Below are 19,027 nucleotides of genomic sequence, written 5' to 3' on the forward strand. Positions count from 1 at the left end.
GAATCCTGTACTTTCTGACCAATTGGTTATAGACTCTAGGGTGTTTTGGAGTAACGCGCATGTACTGGATGTGGTCCTACCTTGACAAAATAGAATGATATCATCAGCGTAAATATTGTGTTGAACTGGTGCTTTTATCGTAGAGCATATGTCGATAATACAGATTAAGAATAGTGTGGTGCTAAGTATACAACCTTGAGGTAGTCCATTCTCTACAGCTTGTGGTGCAGACATTTTACCATTTGCAGACACTTGGAACGTTCTATCCGTTAAAAAATTATTAATAAATGTTGTTATATTACCTTCTAATTTGAGGTCACTAAGTTTTGCAAGAATTATTGATTTTGAAGTGGTATCAAAAGCACTCTCTATGTCTAGAACAACGGCAATTACCTCATTCTTGTTTTGCATGGCGTATGTAATTTCAGACTGAAGTGAAACCAAATTATCCATAGTGCATCTATTTGATCTAAACCCTGACTGAAATGGATTTAGTAACTTATGTCGTTCTAAATACCAGTTTAGACGATTATTTATCATTTTTTCTAAGACTTTACATAATGAGCAAGTTAAAGAGATGGGTCGAAATGAACTGGGTAATGCTGAAAGGCAGTCATTCTTTTTAATTGGAATCATAATGGATTTTCTCCATAGCCTGGGAAACCGTTGATATGTCCATAAAATATTGTACAGATCTAATAATTTTCTTAATGTATCTGAATGTAGTTTTTTAATAAATATTGAGGGGATATCATCTGGTCCGGCAGCAGAATTTTTTAGAGAACTAACAACATCATAGAGTTCGTTCAGAGTAAACGGTAGGTTAAGTGGATTAGGGTTCGATGAGGAGGACTGAGGAGGGAGCTGTTCGTCTCGTGTCAATAAATGGTTAATTCTGTTTTTGGATTTGTCTAAAAAATATTGTGCCAATGTATCAGAGATTTTCTGGTCGTCTGTAATAATATTATTTTCATGGATAAGAGCGGGTATTTTATACGTTGTGTTGCGTCCATTAATTTGTTTTATTTTGTTCCATACTTGCGTTGGAGATGTGTCAGCGGTTATAGTACTGGAGAATTTAATCCAAGATTCTCGTTTACTTTCTTTTATTACTCGTTTAGAGTTGGCCTTTAGTCTCTTGAAATTAATTAAGTCCTTTTCTGATCGTGTTCTGCGATATTTGTTTAAGGCCTTTTTGCTAGCTTTAACTGCTAGCTTGCAAGATAGGTTCCACCATGGTACAGATTTTTGGGATGGATTAATGGAGCACTTTCCTATGTGTTCCTCTGCTGCTTGCAGTATACATCTATTAAATTCCTCAACATCAGTATCAGCATTGTTTTGATAAACAATTTCGTTAACTCGATCCTTAACAGATACGCTGAAAAGCTCCCAATTAGCTTTTGAGATATTCCATTTGCTCTTAACATAAGACGGTTTAGCTTCATTATTAGTGATGAAAATTGGGAAGTGGTTGCTATCATAGAGACTATCAAGCGTGTACCAGTTAAGAAGAGGAGCTGTTTTGGGATCACTAATGCTCAGGTCAATTGAGGACAAGGAGCCAGACTGTATGTGAAAATACGTGCTACTTCCTGTGTTTAAAAACTAACATCATGATTAATGATAATATCCTCAATAATCTTACCTCTACCAAACGTATTTCTGGATCCCCATATAACACTATGAGCATTAAAATCTCCAACAAGAATAAATGGAGCTGGAAGTTGGTTAATGAGATTTAAAAGTTCAGCACTGACAAGATTATAGTTAGGAGGAATGTAAACATTGCAAATGACAATTTTGTTAGGGCACCATGCAGTTACTGCTACAGCTTCCAGCGTTGTATTTAACAAAAATTCTCGGTGAAAGACATCATTTGAGATAAAAATGGAGGATCCACCGCTGGCCCTTAAATGCGTTGTCCTAATAAAATTATAGCTAGAATAGTTTCTAAGATACGGATTGTGTGTTGTGTTAAAGTTGGTCTCTTGTAAGCAGAGAAAATCAGGGACGTGATCTGAGATTAACTGTTGTAATCGTTCAAGACGGGGGAAAAACCCGTCACAATTCCACTGAATTAATGTGAATAAAATTACAGATTATTGTAAAGACTTTTGAGACTGTTGAGATGCGTCTGAGTTGCTGTCATCATCGCTTACGTCATAGGATATATCAATACTAGATACACTTTCGGCGTCATCAGGTTCCAGTTGGAGTTTAATTTTTTTATTTATGCGTGTTATACGATATTTAATTGCCCGTTCTTGGAGAGATGAGTACAGAAATTGTAAATTTAAGATCAAAGATTTAATATCGGTCGTGAATTTCAATGCTTCGGTGTAAGGATCGTTATTTCCAAAGGTGTTTTCAAGGAAAGCTATCAAATTATCTTGAGGAAGTATGAATGCTTCTGGTGATTTATTGTAGGCTTTTTTTATATCCTCTTTAGTTTGTTCAGTTAGTCCGGTTTCTATTGGTGGGTTTGTCCTTCGTTTCTTTCTTTTTTGCTTAATGGTTTTATCCTGCTGTATATGGCTGGCAGGTGAAATGGCTGGAGGCATGCTAACAGTGTCATCTAGGGAACTGTTATTATTCGTGACCGTCGATACTTCTGAGCGACCTCGTTTAAGGGCTGGATTTAATGCGGTAGTTGTGTCCAGTTGTGCAGTATCTGTAATAGGGGTCGCGCTGGAGGTGTCTGTCGACTGTGTGTTATCTAGTAAAGGGGTTGTGTTCGTGGATAATTCGGGATTTGAATTGGGAGTTTGGGTTACATTAACAGTTGGAGGATTAGGGCACTTAGAAGCAATGTGTCCTGGTTGTTTACAGATAAAACACTCCATTTTATCTGTAGATAAGAAGATTCTGTTGTCAATACCTTCAAAAGGTATTACAATTGACGTTTGTAATTCAAAATTATCTGTATTGGAAAAAACATATACTTGGCGTCTAAAGCTAAGGATGTGAGAGTACTCATCACCTGGGATACCAGCTCTTAAAAAGGAAACCGGGGAGGCTAACTCAAGCCCAAGATTTTTGATGGCAGATTCTACTAAATCGTGCGGAACGTTTGGGGAAATATTTGATATGACAATTCTTTTTGTAGGGGAAACCAGTCTGCGAATATTTAGGGTACTGTTCCCTATCTGAATATTTGGTTGGGATGTCAATAATTGTTCGACTAAATTGGAATTGGTAAGATAAATACATATCCTATTATGGGATATCCTAGAAGCAAAAGAAATTTGTTTGGGACCGATAATATCGCCTATAGCTCTAACATAGTCATGTAATTTAAGGTTTTGATCAGCATGTAATACTACCGCTTCGTTATGTTTTGGAAACGAAGGTTTAACTATGGATGTTACTATGGATGCATACGAATTTGTTTGTCTAGAAGTTGCATTATCTGTAGTTTGAGATATATTTGAAGCTGAACTGTTTTGCACGTTACTGCCCATGTAGTCAGAAGCAGAAACAATATTATGAAATATTATTATTTGTTTAGTTTAGAGTGTTGTTGATATTTAAACATTTTGCCGGCACCACAGGTAGCCGGCTATCACTTTTCGATGTTTATGCTAGTCCATTAATATTGATGTTTCTAATTAATGTAAAAAGCAAAAAACTGGAATCTAATTATAGATCCGAATAAACTAAACAAATCTAATTTAAAATGTTCAAATACGTACGTTATAATTACTGTTATCACTCACTGGTAAACTCGTATTTCACTGCTATTAATAAACACAGCAGCAATCGTCGATGTTTACACGTCGAGGTACAATCAAAAACTCGAAAACTGTAATACGATATTTCTTCAACACACAGTAACTTTAAACATAAGTAAAATAAAAAAAAAAAAAAAAAAAAAAAAAAAAAAAATAAAAAAAAACTTTGTCGCAGACTATACAAGTACCTTGCACTTCGAAGGGCCAAGAAATAATAGGGTCGAATTGTGTTGTGGTCGAATGCGCATCTTCAAATCGGCTAAGTATCGCGTTAAATTTGACAAGCAACATTATATTTATTTATTATATTATATTATATTATATATGTATATATATATATATATATAGATGTATATATAATATATATATATATATATATAACATATATATATATACAATATATATATATATATATATATATATATATATATATATATACAATATATATATATATATATATATATATATATATATATATATATATATATGTAAAAGTAAACCTATGTTTATTTTAAGTGAAGCAGCAGGGTTTAGTTATTTTTAGTTATTTAAAGTTTTAGGTTGTATGACTGTTTAAGTTTTATTGACATTGACATATTGTAAATTGTATGGTACAATAATTGTAACTGATTGACTGCCTCTAACTAATTTTCATACTAAAACTGGCCATCATAGTAACTGTAACTCATAACTGATTGACTAACTGAATGGACTGGACCGGACTTTCTTACTAAACTCCCCTCTTGAATCCAAATCACGGGTATTTATATCTTTTCAATCTTCCAGAACCATCTGGTAAGAAATCATGTTCGATTTAGTTCTATTTCTTCTATATGGATGTACTCGAAAAAAGTATATGTTCGATCCACAGACATAACCATTATTTCGAGAAGGTTCCACGGTAAACAAAGGTCAAATTCTCTATTCTGGAGAATTCTTTAATTTTCTATTGATAATTTTGTTGACATTTAGGCTTTTCAGATCAGAATAAACACTTACATCAGTAACTTAACATTCTAATTTAATAAACTACACATTTTAAACAACTATAACCCCACTTATATTCGTAAAAATTATTAATTTCTGTCCGTCACTTACTGTATAGTTGGTTGCCTATGCACATGGCTCACTTAAATATATTTACAACATTAAAATACAACTTTTTACAATTATTATATGCTAATTTCTTAAAAATGCCCTCACATAAATAATTTTTATAAAATTTTCTAGTATATAACTTATTAAAATAACCAAATACTTTTTAATATCTAATATTATCTAGTAGTATAACTTATAAATTATTTTCTATAAACACCAATCATATCAATGGGGTATATATATATATATATATATATATATATATATATATATATATATATATATATATATATATATATATATTATATATATATATATATATATATATATATATATATATATATATATATATATATATATATATATGTAGTAACAAGAAGTCCAGAGACCTCTCTGATAGTAAATTAGGTGAACCGCAAATTCAAAGCCTCTTACTAGAGACTTTTAACGACGCCAGAAGTATCTTTTTACTTCAACATGCATCTACGATTCACCTTTGAAAATTACTATCTTTTTCGCTCTTTACGTAGAGAAAGACGTTTAAATGAAAGTAAAAGATTGCATTTCATTTCCGATTGAAATGAAATGCAATCTTTTACTTTCATATATATATATATATATATATATATATATATATATATAAAAATAGAAATGAAGAGACTCAAGAAATCGAAAACTAAAAATGGCTAAAGGTAGTAAAAGTGCTGGAAATCTAAATAAGATACTAAGATCAAAGAAAATATCTAGAGAAGCAAAAAAAAAATATATATACAATGGATATCCGACCAACGGTGCATATCTGGAGAAGAAGAACAAATAATGAAGTAATACAAATGTATGGACAACATTTTTATAAATTATTTTCGTTTGATTTAAATAATCAATCCTTTTTCATACTTTAAATATACATATTTTTTAACAAACAGTTGTTATGACGACTAACCCTTACCTTCGTGTTTAATTTATTAAGGTAAGAATTCATGTATTAGCTAATAACGAATAATATATTTTTTTAACCTTTAAATTGACATTAATTATTTAAAAATAGCTAAAACTACGTCAACAGACAATACGAAATATTTTTAAAGGTTTTTATTTTTAGAGTATGCCTGGCAAGCCTTTGACTTCTCAAGCTCAGCAACTTGTGTTAAATGTGTTGGAGTATTTCGAATTAGAAAAAGTAAATGGAGGACCTTTGGAGCCATTTTAATCTGTTCAACAAGTAACATATTGAAATGTATGTTCGTTTATGAAAATCATTAAACAATTCTTTATTTAAGAGAGTAGCTGCTGCATTAAAAATATCACGATGAACAGTATGTACAATTATTTAAAAGAAAAGAAAATAATCACGTTCTTTCAAAGCCAGGCAAAAGTAGACCTCGTCCGAAAAACAAAACAAATGATCTATCTGAGGGATCAAAAATGGCAGTGCGTAATACAGTATACGACATGTACCAACAAAGTAAGTAGTTACCAATTTCTTCAATCTGAATTTGATATACCATAAGATAATGGTATCATGTAACATGATAACCAGAAGGTACTTTTTAATCAATACTTTATATAAATCTATGTTGTAAAAAAGATTGTTGAGAGTAGTTTAAGAAAATTTCTGCTAAATACATTAATGGATATATATACATATATATATATATATATATATATATATATATATATATATATATATATATATATATATATATATATATATATATATATATATATATATATTGTTATGTTTCTTCTTTCCCAACCGAGAAACTCAGGAATACAGAGAGAGAGGACAAAATTTTAGGAGGGATTACACTAGACGAGAATTTATTCCCAGGAGGGAAAACGAAAATAGGGAAAACAGAAGAGGAAATGATGATTTCAGAAATCGGCTATGGAATGAGGACAGATATCGAGAAAATCCCAACAGAAATAACACACGCGCATATCCCGAAAACAGAAATTACAATAGACGAAATGAACAGGAATATCGTGGAAACCGGAACGGATATGACAGACCAAAAGAAAACAGAAGAGAGGTAAATCATACACAAATAGAGGAAAATGAGAATGAAAGACACAGCGATGAAAGAAGAAATACGAAAGAACAACAGACGGTTTTTTACGAAAGCACCCACTAAAAACAAAAAACCAGGCAGGAATTTTTTGTCACCCGAAGGAATTCATTAAATTAGCAGGAAATAATGAGGAAAGAAGAGGAGTTAATTTAAAATTTGTAGATGGTTTCATAAAAAATGGACCAATCAAAATTTTGATAGACACCGGTTCAGAAATAAGATTGGTAAACAGAAAATTAATAGAAGAAGTGAGTTTGAGAAATTTAATTTACAAAATACCAAGGGTAAATTTGGTGGGTGCAAATAAACGGACATTGGCAACGATAAATGAAGGAATACGAGTGAGGGTACGATTGGATGAGAAAATGTATGCACTACAATGTGTAATAATGCCAAACATGTCGCATGACATGATTGTAGGAGTGGACGAACTGGCAGAAAAACATGTAGTCATAGATTTCAAAAATAATACGATGAAACTAACAGAAGAAAAGGAAGGAGAACAGGAAAATGAACATGGGAAAAAGAAAATTGATAATTCGGAAAAAGAACAAACAGTGGAAATGAATTTGGCAAAGAAGCAATGACAAAGAAGAAAAGTAAGAAAACTTAAGAAAAGGATAAAGGAAGTCAATACCGGAGATTCCTCAAAAGAAGGGATGAGCCCCGAAGAAGAAGAAGAAATAGTGTCAACAAAGGGAAATGAAAAGAATATGATTGACACAGTGGTATTTAAGGAAAAGATTAATGAAAAAGAGGAGGAAAAATGTGCGATAAATATGTGTCAAGAATCTGAGGAAAAAGGAAGAAAATTGATATGAGAAGAAAAAGAAAATGAGGTGCGTCTGATGTTAAAAGAACACGAAACTTTAATAAATGAGGAAAACAGAGTGGCAAAAAAGTACGAACATTTTTTGAGGTAAAAAACTTGGGAAACTTTCGATCGAAGACTTACCCGATCCCATATAAATATCGACAACAGGTGAAAGAAGAAATTAATAAAATGTTGGAAGATCAAATAATTGAACGATGTGATTCACCGTATATTAATCCAATTGTAATAGTAAAAAAAAGCAGTGGAGAATTAAGACTATGTTTAGATGCCAGAAATATCAACCAGCACACGGTATCACAATATGAATCACCTCTAAACATCGAGGCCATATTTGGAAGAATTACAGGATCACACATATTCTCTAAAATTGATTTAAAGCATAGTTTTTGGTTGATACCTTTAGCTGAAAAATGTAGAAACTATACCGCGTTCTCAATTGATGGTATTGTATACAGGTTCAAGGTAGTGCCTTTTGGTTTACAAAGCGCTTGTGCAGCATTGGTACGGGCTCTACATTCTATTTTAAATCGATACGAAGATTTCATAGTCCATTACATCGATGATTTGTTGATTTTTTCACGAGATATACAGAGCCATATGAAACATATAAAGATAATTCTGGAAGAATTGGACAGAGCGGGATTAAAATTAAACATCGAAAAATGTCAATTTTTCCAAAAGGAAGTAATTTATCTAGGTTTTCAATTGGACACTACAACAGTTAGCTTAGCCGAAGACCGAGTCAAGCTCATTGATGAATATCCAAAACCAACGAATTTGAAAACATTGAGAGGTTTTCTTGGCACGATCAATTATTTTAAAAAACTAATTCCCGATTTAAGCCAAAAGGAAATTCCTCTAATAAAATTGCTGAAGAAAGGGATAAAATGGAATTTGAAAGAAGAACAGAAAAAGGCTTTTCAAATATTAAAACAAGAATTTGCAAAAGGAACAAAAATATACCACCCCAATTATAATCTACCATTCATACTCCGAACTGATGCGTCAATACAAAAGTTTGCAGGAGTTTTGTCACAGATACAAAACGACCAAGAAGTGCCAATATGTTTTATATCTCGGGTGACCAAAACTCAAGAAAGAAAATATAGTGTGACAGAATTGGAATTTGCCAGTGTACTATTTTGTGTAAACAAATTAAGATATTAATTATTGGGAGCTAAATTCACAATCGAGACCAAAGCGATCATGCCGCTTTGGTTCACATCATGAAGAACCGATTGGTGAATAATCGGATACATAGAGGCATTCTATTACTACAGGAGTACGATTTTGAATTCCGGTATATCAAAGGAAAAGACAATATCATAGCCGACGCGCTAACACGGGATGAAGACACAGGAAAAAAGGAAGCAATTACGTTACATGTGGGACTAAATATCTTGACACAAGAAGAAGGTGTATTCTCATTAAATGAAATAAGAAGAGACCAAGGAGAATTGGAGGAAAGAGAAAAAAGAAGAGCGGAAATAGAAAACGACATATATTTCAAGAGAATAGACGGAAGGGAACTATATTTGGTGACACAAACATTGGCAGAGAAGATTGTAAAAAATTTACACGAAGACAATGGACATATCGGTAGAAGAAAAGTCTGGCTGGTTTTTCGAGAAAATTATATTTGCCGACAAGATTACCGCATCGCAAAAGAAATTACACAAAAGTGCCAGATCTGTCAAAAATATAAAATTAGAAATTTCAAAAATGAAAACCTTTCAAAAAATATTATATCCCGGAACAAATTAGATATTAAGAGGAATAAACATGTTTTAGTCATGGTAGATGTGTTTTCCAAATATGTAAAATTATACAGTTGCCGTACCACGAAAGGGGAAGAAATAATGAGAAAAATCGACAATTTTATAGCCACCGTAGGAACACCAAGAAGGATTCTTCTAGACAATGCAACATATTTTAGAAATGATCGTTTCAAGGGACAACTTCGAGAACGGGGAATAGAGACAAATTTTGTTAGCATCAGACATCCACAGAGTAATCCTTCGGAACGTTTTATACAGGAAGTGACGAAGTTTCTACGGATTACAACAGAGGGTCAACATCGGCGATGGGATAGGAAAGTCGCCGAAGTAGAAACGTATCTAAATACCATCCCGAGCACCGTAACGAAAGAGACCCCAGAATATATAATGAAGGGTATAATGCCACTAAGACCATGGGAAGATAGAGAACAAAAGGAATACACACAGATAATGGAAAATGTGCAGAGGAGATTGCGGAGAGCAAACGAAAAATATATCCAGAGGCAAGACCAAAATAGGAAAAGAAGACCAGTTACTTTCAAAAAAGGTGAGAAGGTTATGGTGAGAGCATTGCGCGTGTCCAACATACCTAGCAACGTGTGCGGAAAGTTAATGCCTGTTTTTGAGGGTCCGTACATAGTAAACAATGAGAATGGGATAAATAGTTATGAGTTGAAGCACATAGAATCAGACAAGATTAGGGGAATTTATAATATCAACGATGTTTACAAATATTATGAATAAAATACTGGTATTGTTTTGCATAGAGAAAAATCACTGCATAATTCAGTAATTTTTATCATATGCTTTTTTCCCAACCAAAGAAAAATAAATAAAAAAATCCATCGAAATAAAATTTTAAGATATCAATATAAACAAATTGTATATAGTAATTTAAGATAAGATTTAGTGTAGATAAGAATAGAAATTTGTTTGGCAAACGACCTTTTTCCGTTTCAAACAATATTATCAAAAAACCTTTGTTTAGAATTAGAAGACATTTTACCTGTAAGTTAATCTTTTCATTGTTTGTATAATCGAGTATTAAATGACCATATTCTAATCTTTTGAAATATGTATAAATTGTGTATTGACAAAACCAATTTTAAAGTAAGCTATTTAGTTTTTCTCTGAAACCGAAATTAGGCTTTTCCAAAATCATGGTAAACACAATTTGAGCTTTTGATTGGACGGTCGTTTTTAAATGGGAATTTGTGAGCCGATCATGAGAACCGGAGAAGTCAGTTATAATTTGGTCATCGAAGGAAACAGTCGTTTGTCTCAAGATAGGGTGTGGTTCGTGAGTTGGATACCGGCATTGTAAAAAGAATTGAATAGTTTTGCAGAAGGAGATAGCAAGTAGATTGAAAGAGGTCCTTGTATCTACCGTTGGCATTTTGTGAAGATTTGTGAAAGTAGTTTTACGACATCAAGTTGACAAAAGGAGGTCCTTGTGTCATTAATAAGTAGTTGAGTTTTTGGAGAAGTGCATCAGGTGTTTTTGGTTAGTGCAGCAGGTTTGCAGAGACGTTAGGAAGGAGCCTAGGTGCCAAAAAGGAGAGATCACACCGTTGAGGAGACTGGATGTTTCTGGGTATGTTCCAACATACAACTCAATAAGAAAATAAGCTGTAAGTGTTTTGTACAATTGAATTTTATATCTGTGAAGGATCGGTTTGACATCATGGTCATTAGCATTCAAATTTAAGAACTGAGGTTTTGTTAGGCTAATCAAGAGTTTAAAGTTTTGTTGTTTCTTGTTTCAAGTAAAGAAAAATTTAAGTAAAATTGGTTTTCAGTTAATATAAATGTATGTAGATTTAAAATCTTATTATTATAAAAATTTGATTTATTTTTTTGTATGCTGATTGATAAGATAACGACAGAATTTGATAATTGTTTTATTCGTTCATATAAAATAAAGAAACGTAAATTTTTGTAATATAATATTTTTTTTATCCTTTCTTCTCTATCCCGATAAAAGACAACTAGAAAATCTTTGAATCCATCGAACACAGGTAATATAAGGAGTTTATTTTACTTTTGATAACAAATAAGTTATATTTTTTTATTGGCTCAATAAACTAAGATTAAAGTCAAAATAAACAATCATAACAATATATATATATATATATATATATATATATATATATATATATATACATATATATATATATACATATATATATATATATACATATATATATATATATATATATATATATATATACATCCTGCCATCATTTTAATCTCTTTTCACGTTGCAGTAATTTAGCATCACTAAGAAATGCTATCATATTCAAATTAGAAGTCATGTATATTCGTTGAGTGTATCTTTTTAGGCTTGACACCGTTGTCAGTTTTTTAATATTTCGATTTTTTTATATATTTAATTTTTCACACTTAACAGACAGTTTAACCTCTATAGGTAAAATCATTGTTTCTTGCGTCAATACAGTATCGCTAGATGTTGCCAAAATATATATATTTATTTGAAACACAGTAGGTACTTAAATATCGATCGGTTTGGGTAGAGTTCAAAGACTGACATACAAACTTACTGACCGGTTTAGGGTTCTCGGATTTAATAGATATATTCTAGTTTAGTTTTATATTTAATATAGCAGGTACTTTTTCTCAGAGAATTGTGAAAAATCATGAGTGAACGATCGAAACGAATTTTGGCGCTGGCAGCAACAGGTACGTAATACTTGTATTATTATGGTAAAATTCATTTTGATTTATTTTAGTCTGTCTTTATTACTGTAATATTTCTAATTACCAAAATTTTAAATAACTACTTAAACTAAATATATATTTGTATACATAATCGTAAGGTTTTTTCGAAAGACACATCCCTAGTTTAAAAATTAACTTTTTTTGCAAAATCTGTTTTAACAATTCTGTGTTAAAAATATTGCAAACACGCACAACCATAGGAGAATGAATTTATGCTTTGCACTTTTAGGAAATGGAAAACACGAGAGTAACGATCGACTCTTCATAAAAAAAGAGAGTCCACCTCCAAGCCCTATAAATGGAATGGAATTTCTTTTGGAGGTAAATATTACAATTATACTTGTATAAGATGTGTACGGGCATAATTAGAATTTTAAAAATGTTTCATTCAACATTCCCTTAAATTCTAATATAATCGACTAATAGTACATTATAATTTTTTATTTTCAATTTATTGTGCTGTCTGATACTACACAGAATATTTTTTTCTTGGTTCTGCTAGATTTTAAATAGTAATTTCGATTAAATAACTCAACTGTTTAATGCTCTGGAATATAACTAAGATTATTGCTTACCTAATGGTTCTCTATGAGATATTTATTACACTAGTACTATAATGTCTCACTAGTCCAAAGGATACCGAATTTTATTTAATTTTGTTGAAATATTTAACACATTTTGCCTGTTAAACTACAATAATTATATTTCCTCATAACGATTTAAATTATTTGCTTGTTGAAAAAAAAAACAAATTTATATTTGTAATTTGAAAAATTAATTTTATACTTATTGCTGTTTTCACTTACAGACAAGAAGTCGTTATCACAATGACATGGTCAATGGTTAAATACATTTTATAATTATAATTATAAGTTTTCTACTCTGTCTATTTTGACATTTTCTATAACTTATTGGCATTGGCAGCAAAGACAATTTAATACAGTTTTGATGTTTATGTTTTTAAAATTTGTGTGGTTTGTAAGGCCATCCCTTCTGGGTATTACAGACAAATATTTTAAACTATTTTGTTAAGCAGCTTTGCTTTCCTTTTAAATTTCACTTAATTATAATTATTTAACTCTGAGGACCTCATCATCTATTTTATATATAAATAACTGAAAAGCACCTAATAGAAAAAAAAAACTAGAAACATTAAAAAAAAGACTATTAGAGATCAATACTAGTAATAGATTTAGGATAAGATTGTATACGAAACAATGAGTAATGAAAAAATGAGTAAAAATTGTAAGATTGGCGAATGGATTTAGTGTCCGCAGTTATATAAACACAAACAAACGACAACAAATAATTGTTTAGTTTCGCTTAAATAAAATTACTTGCATTTGCCAAAATTCTATTTAATTTAACATTTTACATTCCGGACTTTTATTACAATATAATTTTTAGTTTGGTACCTATTGATTGGAATCTTGTTTAAATTGTTTTTTTGTACTTTATAGTACAAAATTGTAATAGTTTTTTCTGTTATTTTTGTATAGATATTTTTTCTACGCCAAATAAAACCAAAATTTTTTGACCTGATTCAATAATAACTTCAGGATGTTTTTACATTTGTCATTTATGTTATACACATTTTTGTATAGTTCTTAGTAATAAGTAATAAATTTTTAATTTTTTTATATTCAACTCTTTGTAGTTGTAAAGTCTTAATTCTATTAATTATTGTTACGTAAACATGCCAATTAATAATAAGAAATTGCTGAAAGAATAATTACAAAATTCATAGCCAAAAACGTGTTTTAAAAAAATGTTCGCAATAAAATTTATTTTAATTTTATATAATCTTTCTTTGTGAACGATTTCCGTAGTGCAAATCGAAAAGTCAGTATTTTTTAGGTAATAATGTATTTATAATTACAAACCAACTGTGGCTAATCCCATATAAACATAACCCTTAACTTAAACATACCACAAGACAATAGTTTCAGAACCTTACTAAAATTTATTTGTTTGGAACGTACAATTTCAAAATACATTAATAACTTAAAGCTGTTAATATAATTTAACAAATATGTATAGTCTTTCTATACATCGTCATCATATTGGATCAGAGCGTAGGCGCAAAATTTCAGGCCAATGCTTTTTAAATGCAATCATTTTTTTCGAATCCTGAGAAAACTAATAAACATTTTTGAAAAATTTAAACGCAGAATGAAAGACTACATTATTGCCGAGTGCCGAAAGTCCCTCAGAATAAACAAAAAGTTTCTTTTGAATAAGATATCTGAAATTAAAAATCACACTTAATTGTCTCTTTTTTTTCACCCCTGTAACTGACTAAAATAAATATTATAGAAGTTTTCAGGGACTCTCTGCCCTCGGTAATAATGTAATCTTTTATTCTGCGTTTAAATTTTTAAAAAATGCTTATTAGTTTTCTCAGGATTCGAAAAAAATGAATGCATTTAAAAAGCATTGGCCCGAAATTTTGCGCCTACAATCTTCAGGGTCGTAACTTATTCGTCTTTAGAAAAGCATATCCTTACAGTCCATTTTGTGAGGCCACTCCCGTATGAAAAAATTTCTGATTCGGTTTCTTTGCGGATTACTGTTCAAAAATGTTCCCTTTAAACAAATTAGAAGGGCGCCAAAAGCTTATCTTTTTTTACTCCAGATAATATTTTTTTAGTTTTTTTTGGGCCATTTTAAACAGAAGAAGGTCTCTTTTTATTTTTCTCAAAGGTAGATAGTTTTTGAGTTATAACCATTATTTTTCTTAAAGGTTGACAGCTTTCGAGTTATAAGCAATTTAAAATCTGAACAATGCGAGAATACGCATTTTCGAGGCTTAAAAACTCATATGTAAATTATTATTTTAAAAGTCTTTACTTAAACGTCTAGTGGACTCGCATAATTAGCAATTAAAAAACAACGGTCTAAATTGAAATAAACCCCGATTATTTGCCAGAATCGTGAAACTGAATGTTTAAACTTCAATTTAGGCACTTGGCAACCTCAAAAATAATAATTTACATGAGTGTTTAAGCCTCGAAAATGCGTATTTTCGCATTTTTCAGATTTTAAATCGCTTATAACCCGAAAACTGTCAACTTTTTAAGAAATTTTTAAAACTTTTAAAAATGACGAGAAATCGTTTTTATTTAAAATTACCCAAACATAAAAACGTATTTTCCGGGGCAAAGAAGGCAATCTTTTGAATTTGTTTAAAAAAATTGTTTCAATTTCTGCCCAAAAATTTCTTCCGGCAGCCTTCTCATTTATTTAAAGGGGATATCTTTGAACAGGAATGAGCAAATACACTTTTTGCAAATTTACAATCTGCTATTACAAGCTATTAGTAAATGTGGGTATTGCAAATACATGAGAGGAGAAATTATCCACTGATAACACTCCCAATACTAACACTAACAAATAAAATTAGTGTAGGATTATAATTTGACACTAGAATTGAAATGGAAATTAAAATTAAAATTAAAATTAGTGAATAAAGTCTGTTGGCCACTGTCTCTTCAATCTTCGTCTGACTTCTGGTTGTAGGTGTAGTTGTCTTGCTTCCTCGTTGGGGTGGGCTGGCAGATGTTCTAAATAATTTCTTGTTAGTCTGCTGATTTCGTCTTCAACGAACGGTATACCAGAGTCATCATGTAGTGTTTTATTACTAACGTACCACGGCGCATTGAAAATCATTCTGAGTAATTTGGATTGGATCCTCTGAATGATTTTGGTATTAGAAGGCTTTGCACAGCCCCATAGTTGCACCCCATATGTCCATATAGGCTTTATTATGCACTTATACAAGAGAAGTTTATTATCTGTAGATAACTGTGATTTTCGGCCTATTAACCAATTCATTTGACGTATTTTCATGTTGATTTGGATTTTTTTTTGCCAAGATGTGTGCTTTCCAAGTGAGCTTTTGATCAAGTGTCATTCCCAGGTATTTGACTTCTGTTTTTACTGGTAGTAATATGTTGTTCAGTCTAATTCTTGGACATATGATGTTCCTGTTGGTGAATGTAATTTGATTAGACTTAGTATGGTTAACTTTGATTTTCCATCTATTCATCCAGTCTTGTAGTAGGTTCATGTGTATTTGAAGGTTTCCTGATGCTACTTGGGGGTCATCATCGATGGATATTATGGCGGTGTCATCTGCGAACATGGCTACTGTGGTCGTATTTGTTGTTGGAATATCAGCAGTGTATATGAGGTACAGGAGGGGACCCAGGACACTTCCTTGAGGGACACCGGATTTTATGGGATAGTAATGAGAGGTTTCTGTAAGGAATCTGACTTGAAAGTGACGTTCTGTGAGGTCTGATTTTAAGAGTAGATAGTGAGGAGTGAGAAAGGATGACTTAAGTTTATACAGGAGACCATCATGCCAAACACGGTCGAAGGCTTGTTCTATGTCCAGGAAGGCAGCAGTGCAAATTTTTTTCTCTTCGAGGCATACATTAATGTTTTTAACAATCCTATGACACTGTTGTAGAGTTGAATGGGCTTCGCGGAAACCACACTAGTGTGTGGGGATCACTGAATTAATTTCGATGTCTTCTAAGAATCTTTGGAGCAGAAGTCTTTCTAAGATTTTTGACATTATTGGAAGTAAGCTGATTGGTCTATATGAAGTAGTAATATTTGGTGGTTTATTTGGTTTACTAATCATAATTATTTGTGCGAACTTCCAATTAATCGGGTAGTAGGCTAATCTTATGATACTATTATATATCATTGTTAGCAGGACAATTGCTTTTCTCGGTAATTTTTTTAATATTAGCCCAGTGATTATGTCAAAGCCTGGTGCTTTGTAGTTATTGCATCTAGAAATTTGTTCTTTGACATTATTAGGAGTAAAGCATTTGATTGGTAGCATTATTGGGCATGGAGCGTCTAAGAAGTTTTTAACTTGTTCTTCGTTATTATTGTTATTAAGTTCAGGTGCACCAAAAACGTGTGAAAGATGTTCAGCAAAGATTGATGCCTTTTCTTGTTCAGTTTTTCCCCAGCTTCGATCGGCTTTCCTTAGAGGTGGTATGTGCTGTGTAGGTGTCTTGAATGATTTCGTTGCTTTCCAGATGCTGTGGTCTTCTTTTGACAGGCTGTTGATGAATAGTTAAAATGTATCATTCCTCGCGTCTTGTAGGGCAGTTTTAAGTTGCCGTGTTAATCTATTGTATTCATTTTTATCTATAGGATTGCGACTTCTTTGCCATATGCGCCTGGCTCTTCTTTTTTGTGCAACAAGACGTTTTATATATACAGGTATGTTGGTGTCACTTGGTTCTTTGTCATTCTGAGGGGGTGTAGCTATTTCAGCGGCTGCATGTATAGTTTGGGTGAGAAGAAGCACAGCATTATCGATATCGTCTGGTTGCTTTAATCTTATATTTAAATTTAAATTTTCATTTATGTAAGACTCGAATATATTCCAGTTGGTTTTTGATGTTGTCAACTTAGGGATATTCGAACGTTTTATAATTTGCGTAGATAGTGTCACAATTATGGGAGTATGGTCGGTGGACAGATCCCAGGATGCTTGTATGTCAAAATAATTTAAGGCCATGTTATGGAGGATAAAGAAGTCGAGTAGATCTGGGATTTTGTTTGGATCTGATGGCCAGTAGGTGGGTTGCCCTGTAGATAAGTAAGAGCTGTTTGTGTTAGCTATGGCTTGTCTGAGATTTTTTCCCTTTGTCGTACATAGTCTTGATCCCCAGTCTGTATGCTTGGCATTCCAGTCACCTCCAATTACGAATTTGTTTGATAGATGTTTGAAGAAATCTTCATATTCTGCTGTGGTGATATTATGCCTTGGAGGGCTGTACATTGCCGCAATGTCAAAAGACCATGGTTGAGAACTGATACAGATTACTGCAGCTTGTATTTTTTCCGTCTGATACATTATTTCCTCATAGTGTGACACCTCATAGTGTACCAGTTTTCGGTATGTTTCTGAGTCACGGGAATTTATTTTTATTGTGTTGTTCTTTAATGCTGTACAATAGAATGTCTCTGTTTTTGTTACTTCCGATAGGCTGTTAACCATTTTATTGTATTCAGTAACACCATATATAAAAATTGGTGGGGGTTTAGAGGTTGCTGGAGTTTCGTTGGTATTTTCTGTACTGTTATTGTTGTCGTTTTCGTTTTCATTTTGTAGAATCTGAAATTTATTGCTAGTTACTACTGTGTCTTCGTTTTCTGTTGGTGTCGGAGGATTAATTTTGCGTTTTTTGTTACTATGTTGTATAGTTTGCCATTCGTGGATGTCCGATGACTCAATGTCGCTGATTTCCCCTGAAGATTCTTCACTTTGTAATGTACGTGTCATCTCAATCAAATCGTAAGCTTTATTTTGAGGTGAAGATAATGTGGGATTTATTTTAGGATTGTATTGACAGTTTGAGGAAGATTGTGATAGTACTTGGTTAGGAAAATAATATATTGTTGTTGGTGGGTTGTTTAAAATTTGTGCTGAATTTGGTTGTAAATTTTGTGGAAAAAGGACATTTGGGCATTCTGGTTGAATTTGCTGTTGCTGATATTGAGTATTTATTATTTGACCATTAACAGTAGCAGTATAAAAAGGAACACTCACCGATAAATCTGGTGGAGCACTCATTTTAATTGTTAAAACTGTATATTTTAATTTTTAAATAGTTTATAAATAGTATATCCACTTGATACACGATAATGACGGTAAAAACGCGGCCGGAGCCCGTTTTTAATCACCACTATAAACTTTCGCCTAATTCGTATCGATGTTTACAGGTCGAGAGTCAAATA

Source organism: Diabrotica undecimpunctata, chromosome 5, assembly GCF_040954645.1.
Source record: "Diabrotica undecimpunctata isolate CICGRU chromosome 5, icDiaUnde3, whole genome shotgun sequence".
NCBI classification, from domain to species: Eukaryota; Metazoa; Arthropoda; class Insecta; order Coleoptera; family Chrysomelidae; genus Diabrotica; species Diabrotica undecimpunctata.